The 16544-nt window shown below is 51.0% G+C and overlaps 1 long non-coding RNA gene across 1 annotated transcript; it reads right to left on the bottom strand.

The window, feature by feature from the left end:
- Positions 1–10213: 10213 nt before the first annotated feature.
- LOC121141198 lies at positions 10214–16480 on the bottom strand. Its single transcript, XR_005878086.1, has 3 exons — positions 15789–16480; positions 15329–15440; positions 10214–10380 (listed from the first exon to the last, which is right to left on the bottom strand). It is a non-coding gene; the product is annotated as an uncharacterized LOC121141198 (long non-coding RNA).
- Between the last annotated feature and the right edge of the window lie 64 nt (positions 16481–16544).

The following is a 16544-nucleotide window of genomic DNA, read 5'->3' as shown; positions in this document are numbered from 1 at the left end:
AAAATAAGCAGAAATAAGGCTAGGCCTAATGGCTCATGTCTGGGAGACTGAGGCAGGAGGCTTGCTGGCCAGCCTAGGGAAGAGAGCAAGATCCTCTCAAAAAAAAAAAGTCAATATAACAAAACCCAAACCCAACCAAACTGAACCAAAAAGCAGACACAAACTAAAAGGTTCACTAAGTGAGAAATGACTAAATGTGATATAGTCACATAGAGTATTATTTAACCGCCAAAAGGATGGGGTTCCAATTCTTGCTGCAATGTACAGGAAACTGGAGAGTGAGTAGGAGATACCACATGTTGTCTGACCCCACTTCCAGGACATACCCAGGATGGGCAAACCCGAGGAAGCCGGTCATGCTTGTCATGGGTTGGGGGAATATGTAGAGCTTATTTCTGAATCGATGCAATGTTTTGAAATGAACTGTGATGGTCCCCAGCCTTACGAGTATACACTAGTCCACAGGGCTGCACATCTTAAGTTCGCTGGTGTGTTTGCCAAGGGCAGTGGCGTACATGTATGGAGTCTTGGCCCTAGGGAGATGGAGGTAGGAAGGCTTTGAGTTCAAGGTCAGCCTGGGCTCCATAGCAAGACCTCATCTCAGGAAAAGAGAAAAAGAAAAGAAAGAAAGAAAAGGGAGGAAGACTTCATGGCATATGAAATTTATGCGTCTATGATTTTTGTAGTGTTGGGGATGAAACTTAGGGCCATACCCGATCTAGACATGGAGCCACTGAGCAACATCTCTAGCCTGAATTTTGTCTTTTTTTTTTTTTTTTTTTTAGTGTCTTGCAGCTATGTATCCAAGGATGAATGACCTTGAACTCCCGATCTTCCTGCCTTCACCTCCGGTGTGCTGAGACACTGGCACCTGGTTTATAAACCTCTAGGAATAGAATCTAGCTCTTCTGCATGCCAAGGAAACATGTCACCAACTCTGCTACATTCCCAGTCCCTGAATTACGTGCCAGCAACAACAATTCAGGTGAGGACATAGCTCAGCGGAAAAACCCTCACCTAGCATGCACAAAGCCCAGAGTTCGATCCCCAGCACCGTGAGAAAAAGCTCAGCGGAAAAACCCTCACCTAGCATGCACAAAGCCCAGAGTTCGATCCCCAGCACCGTGAGAAAAAAAAATGAAAGTATTGATCCGCCATGAATCAGAAGTGAAGACTCCAACGTCTGCTACCCGAGGAAGCCAAAGAAGTATGGATGCAGGTCATCTTTTAGGTGAGGATGTTGCCCCAGGCAAGGTGATGGGTAGCTTTCCCTGGGACTGTGCTGAGTGTCAGGATGTCTGGGGTCCGACCCTGCTCCCTACTCCCAGGCAGCCCCCTGCACAAGGACACGTAAAAGCCTCTGCTTTGCTCTGACGGAGGGAGTAGACTCGGAGGGTGGAGTCTGGTTCAAGATGAGCTTATGAGAAATGATGACGTCTGTACAGCAGACTCCAAGCAAAACCATCTGTGATATGGCGGGAGTGCACCTTCTGCTCCAGAGACCCCTGGGCATCTGTCCATCACAGGTGTGCCAGCCAGCTGGCAGGATGGGAGGGAGGTGTACCACCGGCCTCTGCCATAGGAGAGGACATCAGGATGGGAGGGAGGTGTGCCACCAGCCTCTGCCATAGGAGAGGACATCAGGGGGGCGTTTCCTTGCTTTACAGAGGCCTCATTATTCTCCTACAGGAACCCAGAGGGGACTTCAGCCTCAAGAAGGGACAGGCAGTCCCAACAACCTGGGCTGCCTGCCTTTGACTGGTGTCAGGTTGGATGGTGGACAGCCATCCCAACTGTCCACTCTGGAACATAGCAGGTACGTACCCTGCTTACAAATGCTACGATCCGAGGGCCTTCTGGTGGATGTGCGTGTAGCATCTCATACCAGCCAGGGAAAGCCAGTCTTCTGAGATGCCGCACAGCAACTTCCTTGTGGTGTGACTTCCAGTGTAGGGTAGGGCTCTCTGCCTCCCACAAGCTCTTAGTTCCTACCCATGCACGTATACACATACATACACGTGCCCGCAGAAAAAAAGAGACTCCCGAGTGTGGCAGGGTTGGGGTGGGGGTGGTTACCATAACAACTGGGTTAGCTGCTTTTCTCAGTGAAACACCTGGCAGGGACAGCCTGAGGCAGGGAAGATTTATCTCGGCTCAGGGTTTCAGAGGGATTGCAGTCCATCATGGCCAGAAAGGCACTGCGGAGCAGCTGCTCACATTCTGTTGGATGAGAAAGCAGAGCAGGGTGGGGGAGGAACGGTGGGTAAAACCTTCAGGTAAAAGCGGGGCGGTGGTGGTGCAAGCTTTTCATCCCAGCACTCAGGAGGCAGAGGCAGGTGGATCTCTACAGAGCGAGATCCAGAACAGCCATGGCTACGCAGAGAAACCCTGTTCTGAAAAAACAAAACAGAAACAAACAAACAGACAAGACATTCCTTCAGGTAAAACCTTCAGGGGCTCTCTTCTGCTGGTGAGCCCCTCCCCCCTTCCTAAACTAGGGATGCAGGAGCCAGCAGGGAGGAAGGGGGATGGTCAGTTGACCTGGGTCTTCAGGTCGTATTGGTTGGCTACTGTGTTTCTAAAGAAAAGGACCCTCATGGGAGAACTGGAGGCCTTCACACGCTGTCTCCTGACATGTCTGGTTTTGTTTGTTTGTTTTCTGAGACAGGGTTTCTCTATGGCTTTGGAGGCTGTCCTGGAACTCACTCTGTAGACCAGGCTGGCCTTAAACTCACAGAGATCCGCCTGCCTCTGCCTCCTGAGTGCCGAGTGCTGGGATTGAAGGCGTGGGTGCGCTGCAACCGCCTGGAGTCTCCTGACATTTCTAAGCTTGCTGCTTGGCTCCTAGGCCTGGGGCGATGGGTCGGACCCCAGATTCTGATCCCAGTGTGGAGAAAGATTCCCAGCCAGGTCTTTGCAGGTGGTAGGGAAACATGAACCATGCCGAGGTCCTTAGAGGCATGGGGGCTCTGGGCAGGAGGACCAAGCACTTGCTGGAAAGTTCTAGAAGAGAGTGAGGTTGTGGACAGTCTGGCAGGGAAGAGAGGGAAGCCGTCCACAGGGGCACAGTGGAGGCTGGGGGCACGGGGCAGACCGGACGTCCTCATCATCATTTAACTTTCATTTTGCCACTGGTGGCATCACTCACTCGAATGCAGATCATAAAAATTACAATTGATGTTTCAATTAGTTATAATTTACGGAGTGATTACATTTAATTTCTCTTTTATTGTATTTTAATGGCTTCAAATTCCTTGTTGATGAGATTCAGCCCCGTGATCTGAAGTCACAGGCCACAGGGTGGGGAGGGGGGCTGAGGTTCTCACCGGGGCAGGTGGGCATGGTGCGGTTCTGGGACCCCTCGCTACTGCTGAGGTCCCCCATCTAGCCCCGAAGCCTCATAGCCCTTGCTGCCCGGACTGGAGCGTTTGGCATGGAAATGGAATCGGCAGGGTACGAGGGCAGTGGGAGGGGCTTGATGGTCCAATGCCCCCATCTGTCTCGATGGTCTTGCTAATGGGGAAGGAGACATGCTTTCGAAAGAATCTGGGGGAATGAGGCGGAGAGCAGGGGGTGGGTGAGGGGCGGGAAGCGGACTCAGGATCAAGATGAACTCAGGCAGAGGCTCTGCAGGCGCCTGAACATGGAGAAAGAGGCCGCTCCGGAGGACGAAAACTGTGCCGAAGAGTGGTGGCTCAGTGGTGAAGAGAATAGCCGCTCTTCCAGAGACCCCGGGTTCGATTCCCAGCACTCACAACTGTGTAACTTCGGAGGATTGGAAGCCCCTTCTGGCCTTCAAGGACACCCACTAAGCATGCGTGTGGTGCACATACGCACATGAAGGCAAAACACCCACTGGAGAGATGGCTCAGTGGTTAGGAGCACTGACTGCTCTTCCAGAGGACTTGGGTTCAATCCCCAGCACCCACATTGCCAGCTTAGCAGCTCACAGCTGTCTGTGACTCCAGTTCCAGGGGACCCGATACCCATGCACGTAAGGTAAAAATAAATAAATTATATAAAAGAAAACCCCAACCCCATACACATAAAATAAGAACAAACCAAATCCCAAATCAGCCTGGCACAGCTTGGTGCCTCAGTTACCTGCTGCTTAATAAAAACCATCGGCATGGCAGAAAGCACAAGGCCTTCTTGGCCTCGAGCCCACGGAATGTTCCGGATGGAGGCTCTTGCACAGCCTTTTCTTCTGAAGCTTTGGTTATGTTGGAGAAAGTTCCTAGCAGGCCCCACCTCTCCCCTGGGAGAGAAGCTGGGAAATGGCTGGAGGTGGCAGGAGGGGCGCTCAGCGGCTGGCTGCCGAGAAGGGCCCACGCCGCGCAGTGTACAATAGTGCCCTTGCAGCCCGGCTCCATGCCTGGACCCCAGCCTCCGCTCCCAGGCTATAGAGGATGAGTGACCGGGTAATTGGAGGCGGCCTCAGGGCGGCTGGTCCTGCTGCCGCTAGGTGGCGCTCACCGTGCTGTGGGCTTTGAAGGGGGCTTCAAAGTGTCTCCGGGAAGGCTCCTACAAGCCCCTGAAAAGCAAGCTGGACGGGAGGGGGTGGGGTGTTCCCCAGGAGGCAGGCAAGAGTCAGCCCATCAAAGTCCCGTGATCCAGACCCACTGCTGGCTGCAGGGGCTGTTGGACTTTTGCTGTTAAAGACCCCCGTGGTGAGATGTCTCTGGGCCAGTGGAGCAGACAGGCACCTGGGCTCCCACGCTCTCTGTCCACTGCAGGCACTCGGGGCTGAGACAGACGGAGTTCACCATGCCCTCTGCCCGCTCTTCTATGCAGTCAAGTCAGTGGACAGGCGGCAGAGTGCTTGCCAGTGCGGGCTCGTCCCGAAAGCCACAATAGAGAAGGGGCGATGTCTCCGAAGGGGAGATCCAGGAGGCAGAAGAAAAGCCGGGAAGGTGACTGCACTTTGTAACATCAGACAATTAAATTAGACAAGGGAAGGGAAGACCCAGCCCAAGGGTTCCTGTCTTCCTGACCCTGTCATAGTCTTAGGCCAGAAAAAAGGGCAGCTTGCTCTTATGTGAGTCTCCCATGGCTCAGGAATGTTGGCTTCTTGACAGGTTCCAGGTCCCCAGAGTGACCACCAAACACTCCAGGTTTTACTAATGAATCTATTGTGAAAAGGGGGGAGGTGGTCATAGGTCAATTCCACCGAGGGATTTATCTGTTTACTTTTGAGACAGAGGGTCTTTAGTTGCCTGGAACCCATTCTAGCCTAGGCTGGTCTCGAACTGTCAGTTATCATCCTGCTTCAGCATCAAAAATGCTAAAATTATAGGCTTGCGAGATCATGCTTGCAGGATTCCTTTACTTATTTGGAAATTATCTGATGAGGTGGGCCTCAATCTGGTTTAAGTGGCCTTTAAAAAAAATCTTAGCATTAACCGGGTGTGGTGGTACATTCTTTTAGTCCCCAAGCTCGCTTGGGAGGCAAAGGCAGGTGGATCTCTGTGAGTTCAAGACCAGACATGGCTACACAGAGAAACCATGTTTCAAAACCCCTCCACCAAAAACAAAACAAAACAAAAAACACCTCCCCCAGCCCCTCCCACAAAAACCAACCAACCAACCAACCAACCAACCAAACAAACAAACAAAACAAAACAACCAAAAAAACCCAACCAAGCAATCAACCAACCAACCAAAACAAAACAAAACCTCAGCATTAGGCAATAGCAGGAAGGAAGTGGCTGAATTGGGGGCCACAAGCTCGATGCAAACGCCACTGTGGAAAGCGACCTGGTGTCCCACCTGAGCAGCTGATAGGGCGGGCACGTGCTGGCCTCAGACCCTACCTAGCTTCCAGGAAATGATCAACAAGGTAGCTATCAGAAGGACCTCTGTCGCAGAGACCTGAGGCCCCAAACCCAGCCGTCCGCAAGTCCGAGCTCTCCCCCATCACCTAGGTGTGGCTGGGAGTGTGACAGACCCTTCTTTGCTTTTCTAGCTTTTGTTGGTGGCCCTGACTTGTGGTTGTGTTGCTCTGATCTCTGCCTCCATGGAAACATGGCCACCTTCCTTCCCGTTGCCCTGGTACCTGACTCATAAGGACTGCAGTTGGATTTACTCCACACTAACTCATGATGAGCTCACCTTGACCCATATCCAAATCACATCCGCAAACTCTGCTTTCAAGTGGGACTCCATTCTGAGAACCCGAGTAAACGTGACCTGGTGGGGTGGGGGGGGCAGTGTTCACCTGCACCCTTCTGCATGTTCCTCTCTTCCTGGTGACGCACCCTCCCTCCCCCAGTCTACATGATGCCGCTGGGCAGGTAATTATAGTCTCTTTCCTGTCCTCTTGGCCTCCCCGAGCATTTGCATCTCTGTCCCGGGCAGTAGGTGTGGGTACGAGGGGAATGGGGTCTGAGACAGCCCAACTAGATTTATGCCTAGGGGTTTGGTTATTCCCCAGGACACACACACACACACACACACACACACACACACACACACACACACACACACACACAGAGAGAGAGAGACAGAGAGAGAGAGAGAGAGAGAGAGAGAGAGAGAGAGAGAGAGAGAGAGAGAGAGAGAGAGAGGAGAGTCTTGAAGGAACTTGCTGTAGGGTCTGTGGCCATCCCCCTTCCCCCTTGCCTCAAGAGAGCTGGGGCTGGGTGTGTGTGCACACCTTTAATCACAGCACAGAGGCAGGCAGATCTCTATTGAGTTTGAGGCCAGCCTGGTCTACATAGTGAGCTCCAGGCTGGCCAGAGCTACACAGACAGACCCTGTCTAGAACAAAGAAACAACAAACAAGCAAGCAAGCCATTGGGTTGCAGGAGGAGGCAGAGTCTGTAGTGGTCGTGGGCAGACAGGGGATGGGAAACCCAGGCCAGTGTCATCTTTACCCCCTGCCGAAGAGCCGTGAAGGGAAATCCAAGGTGTGGTTCTGTTTCTTGCCAGGCGTATGTAAGCACCCAGGGATTGATGAGTGGCCATCCGTGGCTGTGTCTGAGGAGGGGCGGGATGACCAGCCATCAGAAACATTATTAGGAGGGATTTCCACTCTGGGTAGATACTGTACTAGATTAACGACTTCAATAACCACACATTAGACACCTCCCGTGTGCTGGGTCCCAGGGCTGTGGGGCTGTGGAGATGAAAGTCAGTCCTGAGGTAAAGTAGGTCAGCTGGAGGCGAGGAGGCTCAAGAGGTGGACTCTGCTCTGGAGGCATCGGGCAGGAGGTGGAATGCAGCGTTGCCGTGCGGGACGCAGCAGGTGCTTGGAAGCGTTTGTTGAATAAATGAATTTAATTATTTTATGGTTCACTTGCTTATGTCTGCCAGTGACTCATGCTGCGTGCGTCCTTCCCTTTTGCAAAACCCTGCATACAGGCTCAGATACACACACACACACAGAGATACACAGACACAGACACAGACACAGATACACACACACACAGAGATACACACACACACAGACACACACAGACACACACAGAGACACAGACACACACACAGATACACACACAGATACACACACACAGAGACATACACACACAGATACACACACAGACACAGATACACACACAGATACACACACACACAGACACACACAGAGACACAGACACACACACAGATACACACACACAGACACACACACAGATACACACACAGATACACACACACACAGAGACATACACACACAGATACACACACAGACACAGATACACACACAGACACAGATACACTCACACTCACACACAGATACACACTTACACACACAGACACAGATACACACACAGACACAGATACACACACACAGACACAGATACACACACATACAGACATATAGACATGCACACACACATTTACAAATGCACACATAGGCATATACACATGTGCATGCACACACAAACAGGCATACAGACATGCACACAGACAGACACACACACACACATTCACAAATGCACCCTCAGGCATACATGCACATGTACATGCACACACAAACAGGCATACAGACATGCACACAGACAGACAGACAGACAGACAGACACACACACACACACACACACACACAAGCTGTTGATCGCCCAGTACAATGCCGGGCACCTGAAGTGCTGAGTAAGCAGCTGTGGCCCACACGCCGGCCGGCATGGCTGTCAGACAGATAACTGGCAGCTAGAGGAAAACTGTCTTGCTCACTTTACTGTCTGCCCCTCCCTGCGGTGGTGGCGGGAGCGCTGTGTGGCCTCTGGAACACGGGTTTAGATTCAGCTCCTAATGACTCACTTTGTGGATTATCCACGGCCTGTTTCACTTATGACATCTCTCTTTCCACAGGCAAAGCGTCTGGGACACATTTAGCAAAGACTGGGCACACGTGGCCATTTTAACAGGGGTTTGTGACTCTCGTAGCGCTTGGGGAAGCCTTGGGAGGCTTTTCACGAGAAGAGGGGTGGAAGCTTCCAAGGGAAGCATGAGGTGGGGGTGGGGTGCTTCTGTGTCTAGAAACTCCTTGGGGCATGAGAAGGATCAGCTCTTGCCCCAGCAGTCCCTATTCTTGGAAGGGAAAGTCGTTGTTGCAGGTCCCATGTGCAGCCACTAGGTGTCAGTGTTTCTTAACACTTGGCACTGGGGATGGACTCAGGCAACGGAGTCCTAGCTGATGTTATGTGGGGTGAGTGTGCCTATTTTATAGGTGGAAACTGAAGCCTAGGTAAGGGTTTCCCTACGTGTTTTGCAGCGAGTCGTCTGAAAGCCCCTGAAATTCAGAATCACATTCAGTTCCTCGATTCAGTCCAGCTGCAGACTGTGTGTGTGTGTGTGTGTGTGTGTGTGTGTGTGTGTGTGAGAGAGAGAGAGAGAGAGAGATCGTGCTGGGGGACCAGGCATGGAGGAGAGGCAAGCTGGAGCTTGAAGAGAGGAGGTGAGAGAGAAGACCTGAGGGGCAGTAGCTGGGAAGACTGCCCTTTGCTTCCTAACTTCCTCATCTCTCTGCTTTGGGTTGGTTTTGAGATGGAGAGATGGATGGATGGATGGATGGATGGATGGAGAGGGGAAAGGGAGGGAGGGAGGAAAGGAGGGGTGGAGAGAGAGGAGGGGAGTTGAAGGGAAAGAAAGAAAATGTCAGATGAGAAGGGAAGAGGAGAGGAGAAAGCAGCCAATCTGGGGAGAGCCCTCCTCCCTCTGAATTGAAGTATGGGCCACACCAGGGACCCTGGAACTTACTTCCAGGCTCTCTGTGCCCTGGGCTTCACTCCTGGTAGATATGTCCCAGAGGCTTCCGGAAAATGTGCCAAGTGGAGATCGTAGAGGTGGAGGCTCCCCAGAACACCCAGAGGGTGAAGAACTGGATGACCCCGCCCCGTACTTTCCTCCAGCTCTGGGGGTGAGGCAGAGCTAGGGGTCTTCAAATGTCATTCAGGAAGTGGCTCGTGAGACCCCGGGGCAGTCCTAGAGATGTCTCCACTCAGGGTGGTGACAGCTACTCGCCTCCACTGGAGTGCGGCGGTGGTGGATCACAAGCTCAGGCGTTTGCACAGAGATAAGAGAGGTCATTGGCTGCCTCCCTAGCTTCCCCACAGACTCTCGAGTTCCATCATTAGAGACTGTGATTTATCTAGGTCAGGCCCTGGCTCCCCCTAGGAATTTTACATAGTTTCTTGCATGTAATAGACTGTTCAGTAAATATTTGTCAACCCAAGTCTCCATTAAAATGAAAATACCCCGAGGAGGGATAAACCATTTTCATTTGCTAACGCTTCTCTGTGAATTAGCTGATCGCACTAACTAGTGCCCCAGCAAGGTTTCTGAGGGCCGGTAGTTCCAACAGGAAGCATCTGGCTGGGTAAAGGAGACAGGCCGGGTTTGGGCAAGTGTCTGGGGGAGTGGCTGGAGCAGCAGTGAGGACAGACAGCTGTGCCAAAGGTCAACGTCAGGACACTGGAGTGCTTGCTGCCAATGAAGGCGATGGCCGCTCCCGGTGGAAACCCTCAAGTGACTTCTGTAGTCTCAGGGGAGAGACTGAGTCCTTGTCAAGGTACAAAATTGCTTTCTGATCTGCACAGCTCTCCAGCCCCAGGACCCTGGACGCCTCAGCCTGACTGGCTCTGGGAACCTAACAGCGAAGCCACAAGCCCTCCCTTTGCTCTTTGGAGTCCTCACCCGGGGATCCCAGCCCAACTCTCTGCCCATTCAAGCGGATGAGGCATTCGGCTTGAATGGACCTACCAGGGAGCCTGTGGTGAAGGGAAGCCGTGACTGGTGACATTCGATCATCGCCAGGGGTGACTGGTGACATTCGATCCCTGCCAGGGTGAGACACACAGAGAGGTCGGCTGGAGTTGAGAGCTGTCACCTGACACAGTCCTTCTCCTGCCCGGCACCCATCCACACACGTGTGGACCTTGCCTAATGAAAGCAAGAACAAATGCTTGTTGTAACCTGTGTTCTAATTTTGTCCCGTTGTCGGAACAGACCCTGAGCAAAAGCAGCTTGTAGGAGTAAAGGGTTCATTTGGCTTATGCTTTCCAGTCATTGAGGGAAGTAGAGACAGGAGCTCAGGGGAGGGACCTGAAGGCAGGACTCAAAGGGGGAAAGATGCTGGCTGATTTGCTCATTTCTAAGCTCACGTAGTCTAACTGGCTTTTTTTTTTTTTTTGGTTTTTCAAAACAGGGTTTCCCTGTGGCTTTGGAGGCTGTCCTGGAACTCGCTTGGTAGTCCAGGCTGGTCTCGAACTCCTAACTGGCTTTTTATTATTACTATTACTATTAATTTTATTTAACTTTTTGGAACCGGATCTCATTATGTAGCCCTTGGCTGGCCTGGAACTCACTATGTAGACCAGCTTGCCTCGAACTCATAGAGATCCATCTGCCTTTGCCTCCACATTGCTGGGACAAAAGGCCTGTTCCATCGTGCTTGGCTAGCTGACTTCCTTATACAGCCTAGGACCACCTGCATAGAGAATGGCGCTGCCCACGGTGGTCTGACCCTCCAGCATTAGCTAAGAAACAAGACAATCCCCTACAGACATAATTCTGGAAATTATGAGAGTCCCTTCTCAGATGACTCTAGACCGTGTTGACAGTTAAAGGTAACTGGGCATGCTGGTTAGTTTCATGTCAAGTTGACTCAAGCTAAAGTCATCTGGGAGGAGGGAGCCTCAGTTGATTGCCTTCATACGGTCAGGCTGTAGGCCAGCCTGTGGGGCATTTTCTTAATTAGTGATTGATGCGGGAGGACCCAGACCACTGTGGGTGGTGCCATCCCTGGACTTGTGGTTTTGGGTTGAGCAAGCCATGCAGAACAATCCAGTAAGGCAAACAAACCCTTTCCTCCCCAGGTTTGGTCTGGTCATGGTGTTTGATACAGCAATAGCAACCCCAACTAAGACACTAGGGTAAGGGACACTTAATGTCTCCTCAGAAAGGAGAGATACAAAAATCCCAGCGAGCATTCTGTTTAGAGCATTCTGTTTATCTTCGAGTGACAGCCATGGCACTCATGTCTGCGTGTTGAGTACCTCTCAAGTTTATCTGTAGCCCTATAGGAACACACTGTAGCTTGGAGACCAGTGCCAATAATCTTGGTATAAAATAAAAAATGAAGAAGAGCCAGAAATTAGTTAATATATGCAAATACCAACATGTATACATATCTAGCAAAACAGGAAGAATGGAGTCATGGTTGATTGTGTGTGTGTGTGTGTCTGTGCACATTCATGCGTGTGAATGTGGGCGTGCCCGTGCCAGGATGTGCTGGGGAGATAAGAGGACAATCTTGGGTGCTGGAACTTGTCATGATTTAGACAGGATTTCTGTGCTGTTTGTCTGCTGGGTGTGCCAAGCTAGCCGAGGTTTGGGGTGTTCCCACCTCCCACTTCTCTGTGGGAGTTTCTGGGATTACATATGCTGTGTGCTGGCTTTTACGTGGTTATGGGCATTTGAGCTCAGGTCTCGACCCTTGCATGGCAAACACTTTACTCACTGAACCATCTCTCCAGCCCATGTTCTTTTATTTTTACATTTTTTTATATCGTGAGCATTTTGTCTGTATGTGCATTTGTGCATCACATGAATGCCTGGTGTCTGCAAAGGCCGGAAGAGGGCATCAGATCCCTTAGAGCTAGAGTTGTGAAGGGTTGTGAGCCACCATCTGGGTGCTGGGAATCGAACCCAGGTACTCTGGAAGAGCAGCCAGCGATCTTGACCACTGAGCCATCTCCAGCCCCCTCCCCTCCCGTGCTCTTGTTTCTGGGGGACTGTAACTGATACCTTAGCGTCTGCATCTCTCTTTGCACATCTCTGGTGAACCACTTGGAAGTGGACTTGTTCACGGCTCATCAGAAAAGGTCCTTGAACTCTTTGACCCCACATGTAGCAGTGACCTCGCTTCCTTTGCTACCCAATCTAAAACATCCAGGCTCAGTCTCAACTTCCAATTTGGAGCAACCATCATTGGGCCTCTGATAGAACTATTGTTCCCTAAAACAATGGTTCCTTGCTTGTATCTTTTTTTTTAACTACATATTTATTTTATTTTATGTTCATGAATGTTTTTGCCTGCGTGTATGTGTGTGCACCATGTGTGTGCCTGGTGTCCACAGAGGCCAGGGAGGGCTTTAGACCCTTTGGGACGGGAGTTACGAACAGCTATGAGCTGCTATGTGGGTGCTGGGGGTCTCTTTTCCAGTGTCCTTGTGGAACACATCCCCAGTAGCCTCTTTAGAGGGGCGCACAGCAGGTTACGTTGATTTTTGATGTTTGGGTGCCTAGGAATTTATTTTTTTTCTTCGGGGATCGTTTGCCGGGCATATCTCCAACAGCATGTCTTCCTGGCATGTCTGTCATCTTCTGGGACCCAGGTCTCCCATTGGGAAGCAGCGTTTTTTTTTTTTTTTCCTTCTTTGTAGGACATTTCTCTCTTTCTCTGGAGGACCTGCAGATTCATGTTTTCCAAGCATGAATTCCGTTTGTGCTTGTTCTTAAGTAATGTTACTTACATGTTCCCCTTTGATAGCTGAGCGTTTCGTTTCACTTTAAATTAAAAAGCACTAGCTTTTTAAAAACGATATATATTTAAAACATTTTTATGTTTCTATGTGTGTGCCTGCATGAGTTTGTGGACCACATGTGTAGGAACTATTGGAGAGGAGGAGAGGGCACCAGATCCCCTGGAATTGGCGTTAACAGATGGTTTTCAGCTGCAATGTGGGTGCTGGGAGCTGAACCAGGGTCATCTGCAGGAGCCCCTGTTGCGGGCAGCCCTGCACGGACACCCCTTGGGGGAGGGGACGTGGAGTCAAGGACACAGACTCTGGGAGTCAGGTGAGTAACAGAGCCTGCTGCAGACTTGCTTATTGTGGAAATCCAGGCTTGCCTTTAAATCCCCTCAGCATTCCATTGGTCCTCTAGGCCTCCAGAGGTGTGTTGTCCTTCCCTCATTGGCTCTGCAGAGCATGCGCCTCCACACCTCCACGTCAGCAGTCTCTAGCTACTGAGGCAGATTCCAGGGTGGACCAAAAGGAAAGTTACTATGGCGCATGCTCAACTGAGCTTGACTGGCTGTGGACATCTTTCTCCTACAAGCAGCCAGTGCTGTTAAGTGCTGAGTGGTCCCTCCCTCCCTCCCTCCCTCCCTCCCTCCCTCCCTCCCTCCCTCCCTCCCTCCCTCCCTCCCTCCCTCCCTCCCTCCCTCCCTCCCTCCCTCCCTCCCTCCCTCCCTTCTTTCTTTCTTAAGACAAAGTTTCACTATGTAGCTGAAGCCCTGGCTACATAGATCATACTGGCTAAGAACTCACATGGATCCACCTGCTTCTGCCTCTCAAGTGCTGGGCTTAAAGGGGTGAACCACCATGTCAAGTTTCCCATACTGACTTTTTTTTTATTCAATGGTTTATTCCCCTGTTTTGTGTCTCTTTCTAAAATGCCTCTTAGCCCAATGATGGATCTCCGGGACTAGTCTGCTAAGTTTCTCTTCTTTATATTGTCCATGATTTTGTGCTTTACATTCCAGAGATTAACTTGCTCTTATAATCTTCACTATACCTCATACATCTTATCTGTGGCCCGTGTATTTCAGCATTTATATGATAAAATTTAAATTCTATTTTTTTTGTTGTTCTTTGGTTATTCCTTTTACATTGAGGTCTGTTCTTTTTTTCATGGGTGCAATAGTTTTCCACATTTCTTTGGTGATAAGATTGGATTGGATTTCCATTCACAGCCTCCCTCCCTCCCTCCCTCCCTCCCTCCCTCCCTCCCTCCCTCCCTCCTTCCTCGGTTTGTATCTAGGGCCTTATAGATGCTAATCACTGAACAAGACCCCCAGTCCCATTTTCTGTCTTTTTCTCTTTCTCCTTCTGTCTTCATGTGTATAGCGCTGCATTGATAGGTATGGTGGGGAATGTAGCGGCCTTCCATTTTAATGTGTGTGTTGTATGAACGTGTGTGTGTGTGCATGTTTGCATGTGCATGTTTGCGTATGTGCACATGGGGGCCGGAAGTCGACGCTGGGAATTATCTTCAATCAGTTTTACTGAAGCAGAGGTCTGTCAATCAAACCCAGAGCCGGCTTGCTCTGGGGATGCCCAGGTTGGAATTACAGGCAGCCACTTTGCTCACCCAGCATTTTACTTGGGTCCGGGGCTCCAAACCCAAGCCCCTATGCTTGTGTGGTAACTGCTTTAACCACTGAACCACCTTCACAGTCCCCTGTTTCTTTCTTAGTGTTGGAATTTGTCTAATGAGTCTCACTTTTCAATTTCTGTTGTGCCAGGCGTGGTGGCTCATACTTTTAATCCCAGTACTAGGGAGACAGAGGCAGGCAGATCTCTGTGAGTTCGAGGTCAGCCTGGTCTAAAGAGCAAGTTCCAGACCATCCAGCGCCACACAGTTAAACTCTGTCTCAAAAAACCAAAATAAAACAATAGCAACAACAACGCCCGGCTTCCTCTGTCACTTTTAACTAAAGATTTACTTATTTTTATTTTGTGCATATGTGTGTTTGCCTTCATGTATGTATGTGCACCACATGTGTGTAGTGCCAGCAGAGGCCAGAAGAGGGCGCTGGATATTCTGGAGCTGGAGTTACAGGCAGTTGTGAGCTGCCCAACATGGGAGCTGGGAACTGAAGCCAGTCCTCTGCAAGGGAGTGCTCCTAACTGCCAAGCCATCTCTCCAGCAGCCCCGACCCCCACCTAGTCTGAGACAAAGTCTCACTATGCTGCCCAGGCTGTCCTTGAACCCAGTTCCTCCTCTGCTTCCAGAGTGCTGGGATTGTAGCACATGCCACCACCGCCCTTGCGAGCCCCCTGCAAGCCCCTCCCCTTCATTAGCACTCACCCGATTCTCTCACCTTCCAGACGCGTGTCTGTTTGCTCATCCACTAGCCGCTGTCATTTATTTGTCAGGCCATTAGCTTGTTATCCCAGTTTCTCCTGACTGAAATGTTCACCGTGTGGTGGGCACTGTTTTAGATACAGAGAGGAAAAGAAGAAATACCGGAGTGGGGCTGGGGATGGAGCTTGGCCACAAATTAAATCCCTACCAATGTATAAACCAAACATGGTGGTGCCTGCCTGCAAGAGGAGACTCGGGAGTTCAAAGTCACCTCGGTTATATATATGGTGAGCCTGATTTACCTCAGCCACTTCCTCTCCATACCAGAAACGAGATTCTATGCTGACGAAAGTGAGTTTTTGGGGGGTGGGTGGGAAGTACACTATAAGTAAAATTGAAAACCACCAATGGTGATATGTTCTCTGCTGAGGTATCAATTAGTGGTTGGCCTGAACCTCCATTTTTTTTTTTTTTACCTAGAGCATTCAGAGAAGGCTTCCTGGAGGAGGCGGCTTTCGTAAGGCAGGCAGAGCTGAGCATATGAAGATGGGGACTGACGGAGTCATGGAAGAGGTGTGAGGAGGGAGTGTGGTGGCCCAGGTAGAGGAAACGGTTGATCTAAAGGCCGGAGTAAACTGGGCCACTTTCAGAATCAGGAGAAAATGGCGTCCGGGCAGTAGCACGGATGTTTGGGGCGTGTGAGGTCAGGGCGAGGAGTTGGCATGTTACCCTGAGTGTTAAAGAAGGCCGTTTAATCAGGGAGTAACTTCCTCTGATTTATAGATTTCACACCCTCAGTCGGCTGCTGAAGAGAGAGCGGGCGCACGGGCAATTGAGAAGCCAGGAGCCAGCAGTTAGGGGCGACTGGGGAAGAGCGGGCAGCTCGGGTGTGGCGGAGACGGATGGAGAGAAGCGGCTGAATTTGCCTTTGATTGATGGCAGCGTCTGCCCGCCTGCTGATGGATGCAGGAGACGGCGAGAGGAATCTCCGCTAACTCCTCGACGTTTTGGCTGCTGTGCGAGGCGGCTAGGCTACCCGGTGTGGTTCCAATAGCACCCGAAAGTCGCTGTTGCAGGTGTCTGGTTGCGAGAAGGAGCCATTTACTGAGTTCTGGAAAAGTTAGGCTGGGGGAGACTAACCTCTCCCTACCGTGTTTGCCAGCCTGCAAGGAGGGGCTGCGTTGGAGTCCGGAGGTCCGGGGGGGGGGGAGGTCAGAGTGGAGCAAGGCTTG

Source organism: Mesocricetus auratus, unplaced genomic scaffold, assembly GCF_017639785.1.
Source record: "Mesocricetus auratus isolate SY011 unplaced genomic scaffold, BCM_Maur_2.0 Super-Scaffold_100007, whole genome shotgun sequence".
Lineage (NCBI taxonomy): Eukaryota > Metazoa > Chordata > Mammalia > Rodentia > Cricetidae > Mesocricetus > Mesocricetus auratus.
The sequence above is the reverse complement of the archived record's forward strand: the minus strand, read 5'-3'. Positions and strand labels throughout refer to the sequence as shown.